Below are 18,310 nucleotides of genomic sequence, written 5' to 3'. Positions count from 1 at the left end.
TATGGTATGCTGTCATTATCCAGAGAGACAGAGGTGCAAACTGAGCATTCTGGCAACCAAAGGGGGATGGTCATTTGCTTACTTTGTATTTGGAAAGAAAAAAAAAAAATGTCCATTCTTCAAGGAAAGCAAAGCTTTCCCAATAGATTTAAGATTAATTTCTCCATTTGTATGCATACAATTGTACAATGCATTTGAGAGCAAAAATTAAAAAATAATATATTATCCACAACACTTAGCATATAGTAGGTTCTCCATTGAATAACTATGTAGTTCACAGTGGGCAACTCAGAAAGGAAGGGGAGAAGATTGTTCTTGGATGGAGTAGGGTTAGAAGGAGCAGGGCATAGAGTAGATAACCACATGAAAACTGGAGGCCAGAAGAAAAGCTTTTTTCACCCATTTGAGTCATTTAATTTCCTACCTTATGGGATGAAAAAACTGACGTTTACGGATGTGAAATAATTAACCAAAGACCAGGATTTGACCCCAGTTCTGCTGACCAGTACTGGACCTCTTACGGTGGACCCTGGCAAGGTCTGGAAAAGAAAGAACTGAGTAAAGGCAGAGAGGTGGGGAAGAGCCCTGTTTGTTGCAGTAGATGAACTGAACTGTCTGTGGCAGGGAGTTCAGTGAAGTCTAGAATGAGAAAGCGGACTTGGAATTGGGTAACTTGGTGATGGCCACCTCCAGTCGTAGATCGTGTTTGGGTTTAATAAGGGAATCACAGGAGGTGACTGATGGTGGTAATGAAGTGTGGTTTCAGGGGGAAAGATTAATCTGGGAGAGGTGACAGGATGGTTTGGAACTGAGAGAGAAGGTAGGCAGACGCAAGGTGGGAAGCTGGAGACTTAGGGTGGTGGTATTGGGAACGGAACAGCAGCGGGTGGAGGCGGAGCCGGCGCCTAGATTCGGGCGAGGGAGAGGAGGGGCCGGAGGCTACGTTCCTTAATTGCTGTTGCTAATCTTCCTGTAAGTGACCCGCACCAGCAGGGAGGGGTTTGGGATAGACACTCGGCAGATAGTACAAATGTCGACTCTGATAAGATCCTGTGGCGTCTTTTCCGTCAATGCGGAACCAGAAACGTTCTGGATTTCCCCTGGGGAAGTCGAGTCAGGGGGAAGCGTGATCGCGAGGGGTCAGCCTTTTGCGAGAACAGCGGAGGGTCTGCCCGGAAGTCACTGTGGCTCGGCTCACGCGGAAGAACGCCGCCCGGTACAGCGCGCCTCACGCAGGGCGCACGCGCGGACGCGCACACGTGCCGACGTGCAGCGGGGCCTCACATCCCTCCGTGCGGTCGCTCGGGCCCAGGTCGGGCGCGAGGACCGGAGCGTTCCGGGCTCCGCTTCCGACGTGCTCCGGCCCTTCCCGGCGCCTGTAGGCAGGCGGCGGCCGAGGCTCGCAGCCGTTCCCCCGACGTGGCCGCGACGCCGCTCGCGGAGCCTGCGGACGGGCCCGGCCCCGGTCCCAGACCCCACGTCCCCGCCTTCTGCGGGCGTTCGCGAGCGAGGTGGGCCCGAGGGCCGGGAGGACGCGGCGTCCGAGGAGAGGCCGGCCGAGGCCGCGTCCGCGGGGAGCCCGGCGCTCGGCCGCCACTGCAGCCTCTGGAAGTCCCCGCCTGTAGAGCCCGCGTCCCGGCGGACCTTCTGGGAAGGGACGTGAGCGCGGTGGAAGGCGCGAAAGCGCACAGCGCGGGCGGTACCGCCGAGGGAACCGTGCAGGTAAGGCCCGCAGTGCGCGAATACCGGGGTGCCGTGCTTTTCTTCCACGAAGGGATTCTGCTTCGGGTTTGCCGGCACACTCTCTGTTTGCTGGGGCACAGAACACTCGGCCGCGACTTTCATTGTTGTCGACATTACTTTAATGCTTTTTGATACAAGGGTCTGATTCTGGATTCTGTTTATTTTAATACTTGGTTTTAACGAAGAAAGTGCATTGTTGGCTATGTTTGTTGAGTCAATATACTTATTTTTCGGTCCCGTTTTTATGCAGAGGTTTGTGTTGAAATGGTGCTGGTGGTTTTCTCTCTTTCCTCATACGAGTTAACTTGTTCTTGCAAACTAATCAGAAGGTGTTGCATTTTAATATTTTTTTAACAATTAAAGATTGAAAAAGGAACATGGATTTTAAAGTTGCTGAAGTTGCCTTCCCTTATTCCTAGTTGATGGCTCCTTTAAGCTGTTTTGGGACATGGAGGCAACAGCTGCTGATCATCAGTTTTAACTTTTACGTCTCATCAAAGTCGTATGTTTCTCTTCATATCACCCTTGGCCTTTTCTCTCCCAGCACATGATGCTTTTTCATATTTGACTGTGAAAGGGAATGAAGGAGATGGAAAGGAAGGACAAGGGTAGGGTGATGAAATTTACGAAAAGGGGTTGGAAGGGAATCAAGACTCCAAATCTGTACCTTCTATGATTGCTTTGAAGTTTTATCTCAAAGATCATAAAACCAGTCAAATCCGTTTTAAACTTGTTCTCTAGGAAATAATTCAACTGATAAAACATAATGTTCACTTATAAAAAAATTATGACAAATTTGGAACATACACAAAGTTAGATAGTACAATAAATTCCCATATAACTATTGCCCAGATTCAACAATTATTGAAATTTTGCCACATTTGCTTCGTCTCTCTTCCTTTGTTTTATTCTTTTGCTGACTTAAATTCTTTAATTCTAGTATATTTAACCCAGTGTTATATCAGTTTCAGGTGTCCAATATAGTGTTTCAAGGATTTCATGCAACACCTGGTGCTCATCTAAGTGCCCTCCTTCATCCCCATCACCTGTTTCCCCCACCCCCCCACCCCCACTCTGGTAACTATCAGTGTGTTCTCTGGAGTCAAGATTTGTTTCTTCATTTCGCTCTCTTTTTTTTCCCCGTTTGCTCGTTTTTTGTTTCTTAAATTACACATGTGAGTGAAATCATAAAGGTATTTGTCTTTCTCTGGCTTATTTTGCCTAGGATAATACCCTGTAGTTCCATCTATGTCGTTGCAAATGGCAAGATTTCATTCTTTTTGAGGCTGAGTAATATCCCACATCTTCTTTATCTATTCATCTGTCGATAGACACTTGGGCTGCATCCATAATTTGGTTATTGTAGATAATGCTGCTATAAACATAAGGGTACAGGTATCCCTTTGAATTAGCGAATATTTGGGGTAAATAGCCAGTACTGCAATTACTGGATCTTAGGGTAGTTCTATACTTAACTTTTTTTTTAAGATTTTCTTTTCTTTCTTCTTTCTTTTTTTTCTTTCTTTTCTTTTTTTTTTTTTTTTTTTTTGAAGATTTTATTTATTTATTTGACACAGAGATAATGAGAGAGGGAACACAAGCAGGGGGAGTGGGAGAGGGAGAAGCAGGCTTCCTGCTGAGCAGGGAGCCTGATGCTGGGCTTGATCCCAGGACCCCAGGATCATGACCTGAGGTGAAGGCAGACGCTTGACGACTGAGCCAACCAGGCGCCCCTAAGATTTTATTTTCTCCAGAGAGAGGGAAGGAGAGAGAGCATGAGTGCGGGGAGGGGCAGAGGAAGAAGCACACTCTCTGCCGAGGGGGGAGCCTGACGTGGGGCTCCATCTTGGGACTCCAGGATCTTGACCTGAGCTGAAGGCAGACGATAAGCCGACTGAGTCACCCAGGCGCCCCTTTATACTTAACTTTTTAAGGAACCTCCATACTGTTTTCCAGAGTGGCTGTACCAGCTTGCATTTCCACCCATAGTGTAAGAGGGTTCCCCTTTCTCTGCATCCTCACCAACATCTGTTGTTTCTTGAGTTGTTAATTGTAGCCATTCTGACAGGTGTGAGGTAGTATCTCATTGTGGTTTTGATGTGTATGTCCCTGATGATGAGTGACGTTGAGCATCTTTTCATGTGGCTGTTGGCCATCTGGATGTCTTCTTTGGAGACATGTCTGTTCGTTTCTTCTGCCCATTTTTTAATTGGACTATTCAATTTTTGGGGGTCGAGTTGTGTTTTGCTGAGATATTTTAAATGAAATTGAAACACATGTAGTTTCATCCCTGTCTATTTCATTATCCATTTCTGAAAACCAGGGACAATTTCCTATGTAACCATTATTGGAGAAAAACAATCAGACCGACAAGACACCAAGCAACACTCGGAGAAGCAGGAGAACTCGGGTTTATTTTACGCCGGCAGACCCAGACGAGCTCACACTCGAAATTCTGGGCCCGGGGTAGCCAGGTTACAGAGCTTTTATAGGGGAGTGCAGGGGGTCAGGTTCCAGGGGCTATGCTGACTGCTAGTAGGTGGGTTTAAATTGGGGGGGGGAGGTGCTTTAGGCCGGAACAGCGGTTAGGGCAGTGCAGGGAGCTTGTGGCGGGAAGCCTGTTTCTAGAAGCAGAAACAGCTGGTTATCTCTTGCTCCCAGCGAGACTTCTGGTTATCTCTAGCTATTTCTAGTAACTCTCCATCTTTTGGGGCCTGCTCTGGGTAATTTTCCTCTTCATCATAATGCTACTCTCAGACGTAACAAAATGAGCAGTAATTCCTTATACCCTTCATTTCATAGATGAAATAAACCTGAGCTACATCTTCTGTTTTGGAAAGTGCAGAGAAAGTGAGATAGCCTGGCTCTGGATGTGGATCCATGCTAACGTTAAAGGTTGAGATAGGACATTTCTTCCACATGATGCTCACCATTTCTTCAGAACACTGGCTTCTTGGGGCACCTGGGTGGCTGAGTCAGTTGGGCATCGGACTCTTGGTTTCAGCTCGAGTCTTGATCTCAGGGTCCTGGGATCAGGCCCGTGTTGGGCTTCGCGCTCAGCATAGAGTCTGCTTGTCCCTCTCCCTCTGCTCCTCAATCTGCTTTCTCAAATAAATAAAATCTTCAAAACAAAACAAAACATTGGCTTTTGGGGAGCTAGAGATTTGAGTCCTTGAGAATCATTTTCCAATATTTTTCCTTACTTTGCATCTTCTCCGATAGGCCTCTTCCCATGGTTAACCATTTCCTTAAACTTCATCGTGTAAAGGAATTCTTAACAATGAACATGTGGCAACTGAAATTAAAAACACATCCCATATCCAATCCAACAGCAAGTCCTATTGGCCCTACTTCAGAATTGTTCTGGAATCAAACTGTTTCCCAGTCTGTTCTCAACACAGAACCAAGAGGGATCCTTTTCAGATATTTGTTAAATCCTGTCACCCCTGCTCAGAACTGTCTGGTGGCTTCTCATCCGGCTGTCTGACCTCTTGAATGTAGCCTCCTGTTGCTGTCCTTGTCATTCACTTTCCTCTGGCCACGTGGCCTTCTACTTGTCTTTAAACATGCCAGGCCACTCTTGCCACAGGCCACTCTTGCCACAGGACCTTCACATTGCTCTTTCCTCTGCCCAGATCCACATAGCTCCCTTTCTCACCTCCTGTGCCATCTTTTCAATGAGGCTGCTTTCTTGTCACCCTAGTTAAAATGTGTTCTGTACCCCATCTTGCTTTATTTTTACCTATGGCATATACACTGTACTTTAAAAAATTTTTATTATCCACCCTGTCAGAATGCAAGCTTCATGAGAGGAGGTGTTTCTATTTATTTTATTTACTGCTATGTTCTCATTATCTGAAAGAGTAAGCACTCAAAGAATGAACACAGAGAAAAGCTGATCTTTGTCTTTTTGTTTGCTTTAGATTCAGGGATGAGAACTTAGACAAAGTCCGTGATTTCAGAGCATAGTGTTACTGAATAAGCAGTACCGGAGCCCATCTGAGAGAGACACTTTGAAAACCTTCCTCAGCACCCTTTGTTTGAAGAATCTTGCGTAGGTGAGAGTAGCAGAGCTTAGGAGAAATTGTGTAGGAAAAAGAAATGCTGCATTAAGGTATGAACTAGGGATGGTGGACAGGGAGAAACCTATCAAGGTCTGTTTGATCAAAGTCCCCTTTGTCTCCCCTTGTTTCTGAGTGGCTCAGGAAACATTTGTTTACCAAACAGTTACTCTTTTTCATTCTTCCTGAGAACTGCATTCCTTCCCTTTGGGTCCCAGACCCCTACCCCCTTCTCCTTGGTTTAGGAGGACATCTGTACCTCATTTTGTTTGACTGTCTTTGGAATTTCCATGTATGCATGGATTCCCCTAGTATGCCGTTAAATTTTATTTTCTCCTGTTAATCTTTCTCCTATCAGTTTGGTCCTTAGTCCAGTTAGAAGGACCTTGAGAGGGACGGGGTATTCTTGCTCCCGGACAAAGCATAACTCCTCTCTCACTCACTATCACTTGACATGTACAGGTGAAAAACGTTACCTGATGAGTGTGGGAAATCTTTTGGTCTTGTTTCATCTCTTCACATTCAAAGAATAAATATTAGTGAGAAGCCCTATCCATATGCCAAATGTGGAAGGATCTTCACTCAGCTCATGTATTTCACAGCACCAGAGAATTCTGGGAGAAAAATCTCAGAGCAAGTGCTGTTCTTACACAGCATCAAAACTCCGTAACATCAATATAGACTTCTGGTTTCCAGGCCAGCACGTAAGGAGCTTGGAAGTTACCACTCCCATCCTCACAACAAGAAAAAAGCTAAACAAACTGAAAATTAAAAACTCTTCTTAGATCCATCAGAGAATTGAGGTCACAGGGCAAACACCACCCTGAAAACTGGAGGGACAAACACGTGGATACAGAGAATCACAGCTTACCAAGAGCAGAAACCGAGGTTGGAGTCAGCTACTAATAGGAATAACTGAAGGCTAATTGACTAGTTTTTGGAGACTGAGTATGGTCTAACTTGAGAGTTTAAAAACCTGGGAGGTCCAACCTTTGTGGAACCCCATATTTTTATAAGGTTTACCTCCAGGAATCCTGTCAGGTTTTCCCTGTGAAGATCTGAGAAAAATCCTCTCCCTGCTGGAAATAATAATCTTGAAATATGTCCAGAGCTATTCCATTCTCCTTAACAAATGTCTGCCCTCAAAGAAAACTATTTTACCAGAGTCTGACTACGTAGGGGACGGGAGATTCCCAACCCTAGCTCCCTCTTGCCTTCCTGTCTAACCTAAAAGGGAGGGGGAGTACTGAGAAGTTTGTCTGAAGGTTCCAGCCTAGGTCATAGACACACAACAACTGTTGCCTAACCACAGGTTATAGAACCCCTCCCCCACCCTGACGCCTGACCACATCACTATAGTTCCTGCATACAAATGGAGGTTTACACATGAAAGAGTTGTAATGTTGGGGCGCCTGGGTGGCACAGCGGTTAAGCGTCTGCCTTCGGCTCAGGGCTTGATCCCGGCGTTATGGGATCGAGCCCCACATCAGGCTCTTCTGCTATGAGCCTGCTTCTTCCTCTCCCACTCCCCCTGCTCGTGTTCCCTCTCTCGCTGGCTGTCTCTATCTCTGTCGAATAAATAAATAAAATCTTTGAAAAAAAAAAGGAAGGAAGAAAGAAAGAAAGAAAAGAAAGAAAGAAAGAGTTGTAATGTTACCAGGTGAACTGGGGAGACCCCAGGCCTTGGGGCCTTGACCCAGCCTGTCCCAAAGATGTTGCTGAAGGTTCGTGGTCATGTCAGGAGAAAGGATTCAAGGGCAGACACAACAGAGTGTATGAGGGGTACAAGCAGGAAAGTTGATTCAAGCAAAAGTACTCTCTCAAGATGTGAGCTCAAGAGAGAGAGCTGTGCGTCCTGGGGATTGAGTTTCTATCTTTTATTGACAGCTGTGAACTAGGGGGCAGAATATTTATTACTTGGTGCTGGAAGCAGGGTTTCCCGCTTTTTCCTCCTCACTTGCTCAGGGGTTTCCTGTCGTGGCGCCGCCATCTTGGGCCTGTCTGGTGGGATCCGGCTGCTCGCGGATGTGGCCAGGACAGGCCACTGACCTTCCCCTGGCCTCAGGGCATCCTGTTAGAGCCTGTCTACTTTCCCAGTAAAATTCAGGCTGTATTTGAGAAAGAATCTCTGGGGAAACCCAAAGACTACAGAGGAGACAAAAACAAGGACACACGAAATTAGCCTCTGAGGCCTGTGGCTGCAGAAAATAGTGAACACAGTCTAACTCCTAGCCACACAAACATACAGCCCCACATTACAGACCTGTTTACTATTTACTTCAGTTCCTTTTCCAATACATCATGTCTGGATTTCAACAAATAATTACAGGGCATACCACAAAGCACAAAACACAGGCTAAAGAGAAGGCAAACATCAATGAGAAGCAGATTCAGATATGGCATAGATTTTGGAATTATCAGACCAGGACTTTAGCTAGCCTTCTGCTCCCTCAGCAGTTCTTCGTTTGGCTGTGTCCAGTCTACTCACAGATCTGTCTAAACTATTCTTCATTTCTTCACGCTGCTTTTGAATTCTAGCATTTCCTTTTGATTCATACTTAGAATTTTTGCCTACATTATCTGTTCTTGTATGATATCCACTTTTTAAAGCCCTTAACATACTCATCATATTTGAAATTCCTGGTCTGATAATTCCAAAATCTATGCCATAGGTTTCCCATCGTCCTGATGAGGTTGTAGGATATCGGTGAGGTTCAGTAGGGTGGAATCCGGAGCCAACAACCAAGAAAGAATTCTTGAGGCATCTTTGGTGCAAAGTGGTGGGCAGAGCTGCCCTGGAGTCATGAGGAATGGCCCATTATATACCCTCAAGTTGGGAGGGGTTAGGGATAGGGTAAGTCTCTAAGGAATTTTGGAAGCAAGGTTTCCAGGACCTTGAGGGAGTTAGCTATTGTTGGGAAAAGGTCATTTATTAGGTCTAATAAAACCTGAGTCATGAGACCCTTCAGATGTATATCGGTGGGCCATATGCTTGGGGGTGATTGCCAACACGTATTGTGGGGGGGCGGTTAGAGATAAAGGAAGTTCCCAAAGGAATTTTTATACGTTAAAGTAGACTTACAGGATCTTGGTGGAGGGGAGGGGGTCAGGCTAGGACTGCCTTTGGCCCTTAACAAGTATTAACATCAAGGCAGCTGAGTTCCTAGAGGAATGTCACTGAGCCAGTTTCAAGGACTTGTCAATGGGCTGCAGGTAGTAAGGAAATTTAACTGTGTCTACATACGTTCCCCTCTGGAAGCTAGGTTACTGATAGCTTTGTTCTTATAAACTGCTAAGACATTGGTAAACTGAGGGAGACTCAAGTCTTGCAAGATTGTGGTATCTATAGGTTAACTGTTTCTTTGTCCTTTAGGGCAGCCAGGAGTGCCTGAGGAATGTTGCATGCATGGGGGGGCGGTTGCAGGCTGTCAGCTTCCGCTTTGTCCTCAGCTTGCTAGGATTCACTTTTGCCCTTAGCAAAGTACTAACATCGAGGCAGCTGAGTTCCTAGAGGAATGTCACTGTGCGTGTTTCAGGGACTTGTCAGTGGGCTGTAGGTAGTAAGGAAATTTAATATTTTCCTTCTGCCTTTGTTTTCCACATCAAAAGGACCAGAAGAAATATTTGGAGTAATAATGGCTGAGAATTTTTCAAAGTAAATGACAGATAGTATGTAACTGTGGGGACAAACTGATGTGAGAACAAAGCAATGTCATATTTATCATTTTGTGAAACAATTAAAATGTATCTGAGACTTCTCCATTGTTCAGATAAAAGTATTAGCTACTCAAAGACCAGTTTATGTGCATTTAACTTTCCTAGGCCAGTCGTATGCAGCAAGACCGCTTGAGTATTATAATCACCACCTCATACACTTATTCCTTTTAGTGAGCTCTTTGGGAAGAGCTGAGGGCAATTTTTGAACAGATAATATTGGATATATTCTTAATTCCAGGAGTACTGATTTAGCAAAGCTGTTGCTAGGAAGGAGGTTTGGAGGCCTTAGAAACAAATAACACCATCCTGCTGTATACTTCCTAGATAAAAGGATGCAAGTCAGGAACGGCCACGTGGAAGAGACGTGTAGGGCAAGGTATAGGGGACAGGGCGCAGAGCTTTCCTGCCCTCTGGTGCCTCGATGTACTCACCAGCCTGGAAGCTCTCAGAACCCCTTAGGTGAGGGTTTCTAATGGAGGCTGCATGACATTGGCACGATGGGTTAATCACTGGCCATTAGTGATTAACTCAGGCTCCAGCCCCTCTGCCCTACATGGAAGTCAGGAGTGGGGCTGAGAGTTCCAACTTTCTGATCACATGACTGGTTCCCCTGGTAACCAGCACCCCCATCCTTAGGGCCTTTCCGAAAGTCACCTCATTAACATAAACTCAGGGTGGTGGTTAGGGGCTTTTATGAATAACAAAGGATGCTCTTTCATCATCATCATCCTGGAGTTGTTTCCAGAGCTGGGGACAGAAACCAAATACAGCAGGATGCTTCTATTGCTTTTGTTACTTAAGTAGGAAGTTACAAGGGTTTTGGGAGCTCAGGAACTGGGACAAGGCCAGATACATATTTCTTTTTTTTTTTTTTTTCTTTCTAACTTTTTTTTTTTTTTATGATTTTTTATTATATTATGTTAGTCACCATACAGTACATCTTCCGATGTAAGGCTCGATGATTCATTAGTTGTGTATAACACCCAGTGCACCATGCAATATGTGCCCTCCTTACTATCCATCACTGGCCTTTCCCATTCCCCCACCCCCCTCCCCTCTGTAGCCCTCAGTTTGTTTCTCATAGTCCATAGTCTCTGAAACATGATACAGATACATATTTCTTATTATATTTTAATATCACAACCAGAAATATAGAGGTTTGGAAAAGAACTAAGAACTCAAGAAAGAATTGAAAAAAAGAAAATAATTTCAGAAATGAAGACTAAACTACAAGGAACAGAGGAGCAAGTAAAGACAAATAATATATCAAGAGAAATAAGATAGACAAATATTAAAATCAGATGTAAATCAGGAGATAATGAATTAATGAGGCAACACTCCTCAGTGGCTGACGTTGCCATATGTACCTCTAGTAGATGTGTACCCCGCCTGTGGAGTACCCTTCCGCTGTAATAAATACCGAGATATGAATAGCTAGAATTAAATATGTCTGTAAATTATATATAAATGTAAACATATAGATAGAGATATATCTGGTTAAGGCTTTTGGATCTATTGATTTGTAGGAAGCACAAGGGACAAAAGAAATCTGTTAAATGACACTGGGAATACAACCAGCAAAATCCAGTACAGTGATGGGAAGCCCTATGACAAACAGCCTCGTTAGTTCACTAAAAAGTTGGGGGAAAAAATACATAGAAGATGACACTATGGATTAAAAAGTCTCAAGAGACAGATCAACCAATCAACGTATGGCTCTTATTGGGATGCCAGTGCCACTTGTCAGAGCAAGTTAGTTCGGTTGTAACAAGATGCCCAGAGGTCAGCCCAGAGGAAGTCACGGCCATGCTGGGAAAGTCGGAATCCAGTGCAGGCAGCACTCCCAAGACAAAGCCATGAGAAGCCGGGTCCAACCAGACAGGCCCGAGATGACTGACAAAGCAGGCCGGAAACCCCTGACCAAAGAAGAAAGCTCTCAGATACGGAGAGTGTATTTTCACTTCAGAAAACTTTCTTGCTTCTCTGTCGTTCTGTCTGTCCCTGAATTCTTTCTTGTGAGATGTAGTGATGACATCTTTGGGGTGGTCTGGATCAAGGCCTCAGGGCCTGGGGTCTCCCCAGTTCACCCAGCAACAAAACAAATAATTGTGAAATTTAAAAATTATGTTAACAAGAAAATGTGAACAGGGATATTATCTGGATCCAATGAGAGAATATATATAGAAGCAATGTAAGTACCATGAAACACCAAACAAATATAAGGTACTATTATTTTAGATTGAAAGCAGAAAGCTTAGGTGAGGAAATTTGAGACATGGGAGAAGCTGTTATTACCTTGTGCTATCAGGTTTTGTAGTTTTCAGGCATCACATCTCTGTATATAGGTCCGAGCAAGGTTCGGTTGTTGCCCCTTCTGGGTGTAGTCTGTAATCATCTGGAGTATTGTCAGTTCCTGAAACATCAAGATCTGTGGCGCCTCTAGGATGAAGAATGGAGCCAGAAGTGAGAGAGGACCAAACTTAAAATAACACTGAGAGTGTTCCGAGCTGTGAGGCCAAATAAAAGACCACCCCGGAATGCTAACTGTGTAGTAAGCCTAAAGAGTCAAGATGCGAACAGGAGGAGGCTCCCAAAAGGGTTGTCAGCAAGGCAAAACAGTTGAACTGATAGATGATCTGATGTGTTTGACCCTACTGAGAAGGTTTTCATGGATCTGCCTGTAAGTTAGTGAATTGGTAGATAGAAAACTAAGCAAAAAAGGACAATAACTACCTTTAGGAAAAACAAAAATCTGTACAAAAAAAGGAAAATTAATCATAGTATACTGTGTGGCTCAGCTGTGAACAATATTTACGTGGTCCTAGTTACCAAAACGTATTTCACCCAAACCTGTGATGTCAGTTTATTGGAAAGGTTGGGGAGAAGGTAGGTGTGGGAAGGTTGAGAGGTAAAAATGTTTATCCTCCATAGCAAAAGCCAATATATGATTACCTAAAAATGAAAAATCAAGAATAAGCAGCACTGTAGAAATATTCTTCTTAGAAACATTCACAGTGGGACGCCTGGGTGGCTCAGTCGTTAAGCCTTTGCCTTCAGCCCAGGGTGTGATCCCAGGGTCCTGGGATCGAGCCCCGCATCGGGCTCCCTGCTCTGCTATGAGCCTGCTTTTTCCTCTCCCACTCCCCCTGCTTGTGTTCCGTCTCTCCCTGGCTGTCTCTCTGTCAAATAAATAAATAAAACCTTAAAATAAAAAAAAAAAACAACACTAAAGTATTTTTGTAAATGTTACATGGACAATTATGGAGAGATTTATTATTAATTGCCTACATAATTATTCACAACACCTCCTGGTTTCTCACTACCTCCTTGCCCAACAATCTCCCAGTATACTTTTTTAAATCAGGAAATATTCAAGACATTCAAAATATTACAAAAGTTAACATAATGAACACACATGTATCCACCATTCTAGCTGAGGAAATCAGCATTAACAGTACAAGTGAAGTCCCTTCTTCCTTCTCTTTAGAAATTATCCTTACTACACCCAAACAGCTAAACTTTAATTAAAACTAGTTTTCCATCCCCTCTCTTTATTTCAGTAAGATTAGAGTCATCTGATATGATTTCTCAAGTATCTGCTTAAGGGTTTGCTAAAGGTTCTTAAAACCATTTTCTCTCCTGGTTGATATATCTAGATTGTTCCCATCAAAAAACCAAATCTGATTTCCCTTGTCTGTCAGTGGTACAGCCATTCTCTCAGGCTTGAAATACAGCCATCGCCCTTGACTTCTGTCTTTTTGACACTCCCACTCTGCCTTGGCAAATTCTGTCCTTACCTGGGATGATATGAAGGAAAGATGATCTAGGACAAGGGAAAGAAATTTGTTCCCACTCCAGAAATCCAGATGGCGTTTTGGAAAGAGCAGAAACTCAACCTCACTCGGGTCTTAGCCAGGGAGAGAATGGTAGCCGCCCCCTGCTCTATGCCCTGCTTGCTGAAGAGGAGAGGAAAACTAGGGAAAATAGTTGGAGATTCACCATTCAGTGCAAATGCCCACCCTCCAGTTGATTTTTTTTTCTCATTAATATCAGAGATGAGTCATATACTCCTCTATCTCTGTCTGCTTTCCATAGCACTGTGACTAAAATCATGGTTTTCGATCTGAGTGAAGATCGGCATTCTAAACATGGCCTACAAAGTGTGTGGAGGCCCTTCAGCCTCTTCCCAACCTCTCAGACCTCCATGCTCCTGATACTCTGGCCTTCTTGTGGGTTTTCAGAGATGCCAGGCCCTCACTTGTCTTAGGCCTTCTGCCTGAAAACCTTACCTTGTTTTCTTTGCCTCTGTTTTAAAGTGTAGGTTTTATTTATTATTCAGGTGTGGTGACATCAAGAGAGTTGCCATTGACAGAAGAGTTTGTTACTTGCTGTTCCTGAGGAGCACGCATGCTGTGCCAGGCAGGGCCACATAGGAGGAAGCACAAAGGTTGGTCAGGAGGCCGAAGAGGTGGGAGGAGAATGTGGGCAAAAGCCTTTATTGTGATTTCTGTATGGAAAAGAACAGACGAAGGAGGGTAGGCAGGTTTAGAATTGGCTAATTGGAATTATTTCAGTGGGGGAGTGTAGGGCCCTGGGGTGATTAGAACAGGGGAATAGCAGAGAGAGTAGGCGCCAAAGGGGAGGTGTGAGGGGTTTGTGGGCCCTGGATTGGTTTTACATATGAAAGATATGCTGGGGGCAGGGCAAATTGTTTGATATCTCAGGATTTGGCTGATCCTGGGAAGGGACAGTCCCTCTCCAGTCTGTGAGGTTCCAGATACCGGAGCATCAAGAACAAAAAATACAGAAAATAAGAAAATATGATTAGTACAACCTGTTTAGTCTTCCTTATCCAGTAGCTCTCAGCTCATGTGTCACTTCTTCAGGGCAGCTTTCTGGGACTTCCCAGAGTCCCAGACTAGGTCATTTTACTCTCACAGCTCCTTCACAATTTCTGGCTTATATGATTATTTGGTTAAAGTCTCTCTTCCTGACCAAACTTCTTAACCAAATCCAACATGAGGGCGGGTAATTTCTTTTTTGTCCACCTTTGTATCCACAGTTACAAAACAGTGCTTGGCACACAGTGGATGTCCAAGAAATACCTATGGAATGAATGATTGAATGTCTCTGAGCCTTAGTGACTGCCACACCAAAATGAAAAACTACAGGAATTTCCCTTTTATCTACATGTTAAATCCCTGAGGCCAGCAGCTTAGAAACTATTTTTCAAGGAATTAATGCTTGGCATTCAGGGTGCTAGGTCAAACTTAAAAGCTTATGCAATGAGTAATATCCCTGATGTGTTTGACTCACAAACCATCGTGCCAGTGTGGGAAAATAGATTCTGAATTCTGGACGTGAGAAGCCAACACTTTCCTATCAGTGTCGTCAGCTGGGGTGGGGGGGGCTGCCATTCTAAAATCAGCAAAGATCTGGAATGAGGCTCCCTCTGGCGTGGAGGGAGAGGATGCCAAGCAATTCGATTTGCTAACAGTTTACTTTTCCATAGAGATGTCTATAATCCCATACTGTATACATGAGAATAAATCATAATGGACTTTCTCCTAAGATGTTTTGAAACATGCAGAAATCATCTTAGGACTCAGAAATTTCTCTCCAGCCCATGCAAAGGTCGGTTGCTGTTTATAAATTGAGGATTGCCTGAATGCCCAGCCCATTACTTGACTCTAAGGTGTGTACACAATCCAGCTTTGTAGCTTCATAGAGACAAGCTAGAAGAATAAGAGCAGGGACATCATGGTGTGGTGGTCAGAAGAATGATCCAGTGGATGAAGCTTCTAGCCCCAACAGTGCTACTTACTCCCTGAACAGGGCAGTCATTTAGCGTGAGTCTGTTTCCTCATCATTTCCACTTATCCCACAACACTGCTAAGATATTTAAAACATGTAGAAGTGCAAAGAGCAAAATGCTCAGATCTTATTTAATAACTCGTAACAACAAATTGATACCTAATGTCGAGTGCTTATCTGTGAGCCATTGTCGTCAAGCTTTACAGGAATTTATTGAATCTATTGAACCCTAACAAAGACGTCCATGATATTATCCATATATTAAACATGAGGAAGCTGAGTTAGGAATAGTAATTTCATCACAGCTACAGAGGCAGGGCTTGAACCGAGGGAGTCTGGGGCTGGGGAGCCCATACTTCTGCGCTACCATGCCTCCCTAGAAGGAAAGTGGGCTGAGGGCATTTGATAATTGTATTGTTCCTTCCCCCTGAACCATGGGAGTCAACTCAGGATGATGATGATGATGATTATTATTATTATTATTTACAAATTTCATGACCGTAATGGAACCACAGCAGTGCCTGGGGTAGAGAAGTGGTCTGCATGACCTGATGTGAGGGCGACGTTAATGGGTCTCAGGGATTCCGCTGGCGTGTCACACTGAAGCAAGACACGTTCTTTTCCCCCAGCCTTCGTTTCAAGAGTTCTCTTCCTAGATGTCTGTTTCTCGCCTTTCCACCCGTTAGAGATTGATTTCATCTTCTCTTGGATCTCATCTTTCTGTTATTCATATCCTCCTTTGAGGCTTTGAAACAAAAAACCCACCACTCACCATCTCTTTGATACAGAGGATTTTGTGGTTTCACCTTAATCCTGAATTTTCCTGGTAGAGCAATCAGGAATGGCTTCAACCTCCACGGCTTTAGGATATTATTCCTTCATGTGACTCTTCTTCCTAAAATCTCAGGCTGAAAAGTTGTAGGTCGGTTGGTTTTTCCTGGTAAAGATTCCTGTTTCCCAGAGTAGCAGGCACGCGGCGGTCCCAGCACCTTGGTCCTACCCCATCCCTGCAGTGCTGCCCAGACACTGGGCTGGCAGCCGCTCCAAGCCTGATTTCAGACAGTCTCACAGGAACTTTGTGTACTGGGACTTTCTTTCCTGTGCAGCACCCGGCTGTACATAGCCTTCACCTCCTTTAATGGCTGGCAAGAACACACAGAGCCTCGGGTGCCTCCTCCCAAGTGGAGGTGGCCTCTGGACAATGCACAGCGTGCTCCAAGAGACCCCGCACCCTCCTGGCTTGGTCGCAGCCCACAGCTGAGAACTACAATTCCCAGAAAGCCCCGTATTGTCCCAGCTCCCAGACTCCATTTCCCAGAAGTCTTAGGGACAAGTCCCGCCCACACCAGAAACCCTGTGTGACGTCACGGGCGCCCACTGAGGATTCTGCGGGTGTGGGGTGGGCGGCAGCTCGCCAGGTGCTGTGGAGGCGCGGTGGCTCTCGTTCTGGGCGTGTGGCCGACCCTGAATCTGTTGCTGCCTTTTCTAGCAAGGCGATAAATCAGAGTGAAGCCATCGCCGTTTTTCGTTATATTTTTCTCGTTTAGCATGTAGTTGCCCTGCCTGCGATCTGTTCATCTCCATTTCTGATTTGTGGACTGGGAGATTGAAGAGGACTCCCTTCCCTGAATATTAATTCAGCCTGATCGAAGAGGCCACGATCCTTCCCCAGCACCTCCCCGCCACCCTCCCCCAACCCCACCACACTCGCTGAAAAGCAAAAAGTGCTTATCCCGTCAGGGAGATACTAGTAAATGTCCTTTCAACCTCTCCCCCCACCAATACCTGTTTGTTTATATCTGCATATGCTAGGTATGGAGAGAGAGGTGTATATATGTTTACACATAACAAAGATTATAGTATATATGTGACATTGTTTGTATATTCATCTTGAACATCCCCATGTTAATATTTTACATTGTAACTTTTAATAGTACTATCAAAGACCTAACTAATCCGTCCCTGCAGCAGCTTGTCTTTTCAGGCTTTCTAAACACCAGTGTTTTTATTTTGCACCCTTTGCAAATGCTTCAGTCACTTATTATCAAAACAACTTTATAAAATTATTGTACTAGTTGTGATAATGGCATTACGGTTATGTTTTAAAAGAAAGAAAAAGTCTTTTATGGGTTAAGAGATACAATTCCTATGATATCTGGGTCTTACTGAAAAATACTCCGGAGATAAGTAAAAGTGGGGAGTGAAGGGGCGATCACTGAACAGGATTGGCAAAGTACTGAGCATTACTGAAGCTGAGTGAGGGACGCACTGGAGTACTACCCTTGTCTGTTTGAAATTTTGGGTAATTTTTGTGTGTACCAGCATTCCTCATGGAACAGTGAGGTCCTCTGATTCCTTCCTGCCTCATGTTCAAGTCATCCTTTCACCACTGCCCAAATTAAGAATTGTCACCTCCAGTCATCTCTGTGATGCTAGTGATTCCTTTTCTGGGGACCCATCTCGTGACTAGATTTTCCACAGTACCTCTGAGGCTAAAGTAAATCTCCGCTTTTCCCAGAGTGTGCCTTTTATCTTAATGGTCTCAGACATACGTGACCCTGGCATCCAGCTTTTAGCCTTCTGCTCTATTTCCTGGTCTCATTTCATTCTGAATGACATCAGTGTGGCTTACAGGGTAAATGCTTAGTAAATATTTGTTGAATCTCGGTGTCCACATGGATGAATCATCCAGCAAACATTCTGCCTTTTCTCTGGAACCCTGGGGTCTTGGCAGGCAGGAATCCCCATGCCTGTGGCCAGTGTAGCATCTGCGGCTTGTGCTTTTCCTCTCCCACTGGTGAATATAAACCTTCCCTTTTTAATTCTTGTTCCAAAAGTTCTCCTCCTCCTCCGCCTTTAAAAGGTGCCTGCCATCTGCTCCCCACCCACCAGCTTCTGTCCTCCACACTTTCCACACCCACCACTTAGCTCCTATCCATCCCAACTTTGTTGGAGATCCAGTCCTTTATGTCTCC

General features: G+C 44.6%; 1 protein-coding gene across 5 annotated transcripts in view; it reads left to right on the top strand.

The window, feature by feature from the left end:
• The window catches only part of ZNF391 (zinc finger protein 391), a 46,401-nt gene that overhangs the window by 10,471 nt on the left and 17,620 nt on the right, over positions 1-18,310 (top strand). The window lies entirely within an intron of this gene.

The sequence above is a fragment of the Ursus arctos genome, unplaced genomic scaffold (genome assembly GCF_023065955.2).
Source record: "Ursus arctos isolate Adak ecotype North America unplaced genomic scaffold, UrsArc2.0 scaffold_31, whole genome shotgun sequence".
Taxonomy (NCBI): domain Eukaryota; kingdom Metazoa; phylum Chordata; class Mammalia; order Carnivora; family Ursidae; genus Ursus; species Ursus arctos.
This window is presented reverse-complemented; position numbering and strand designations above follow the sequence as displayed.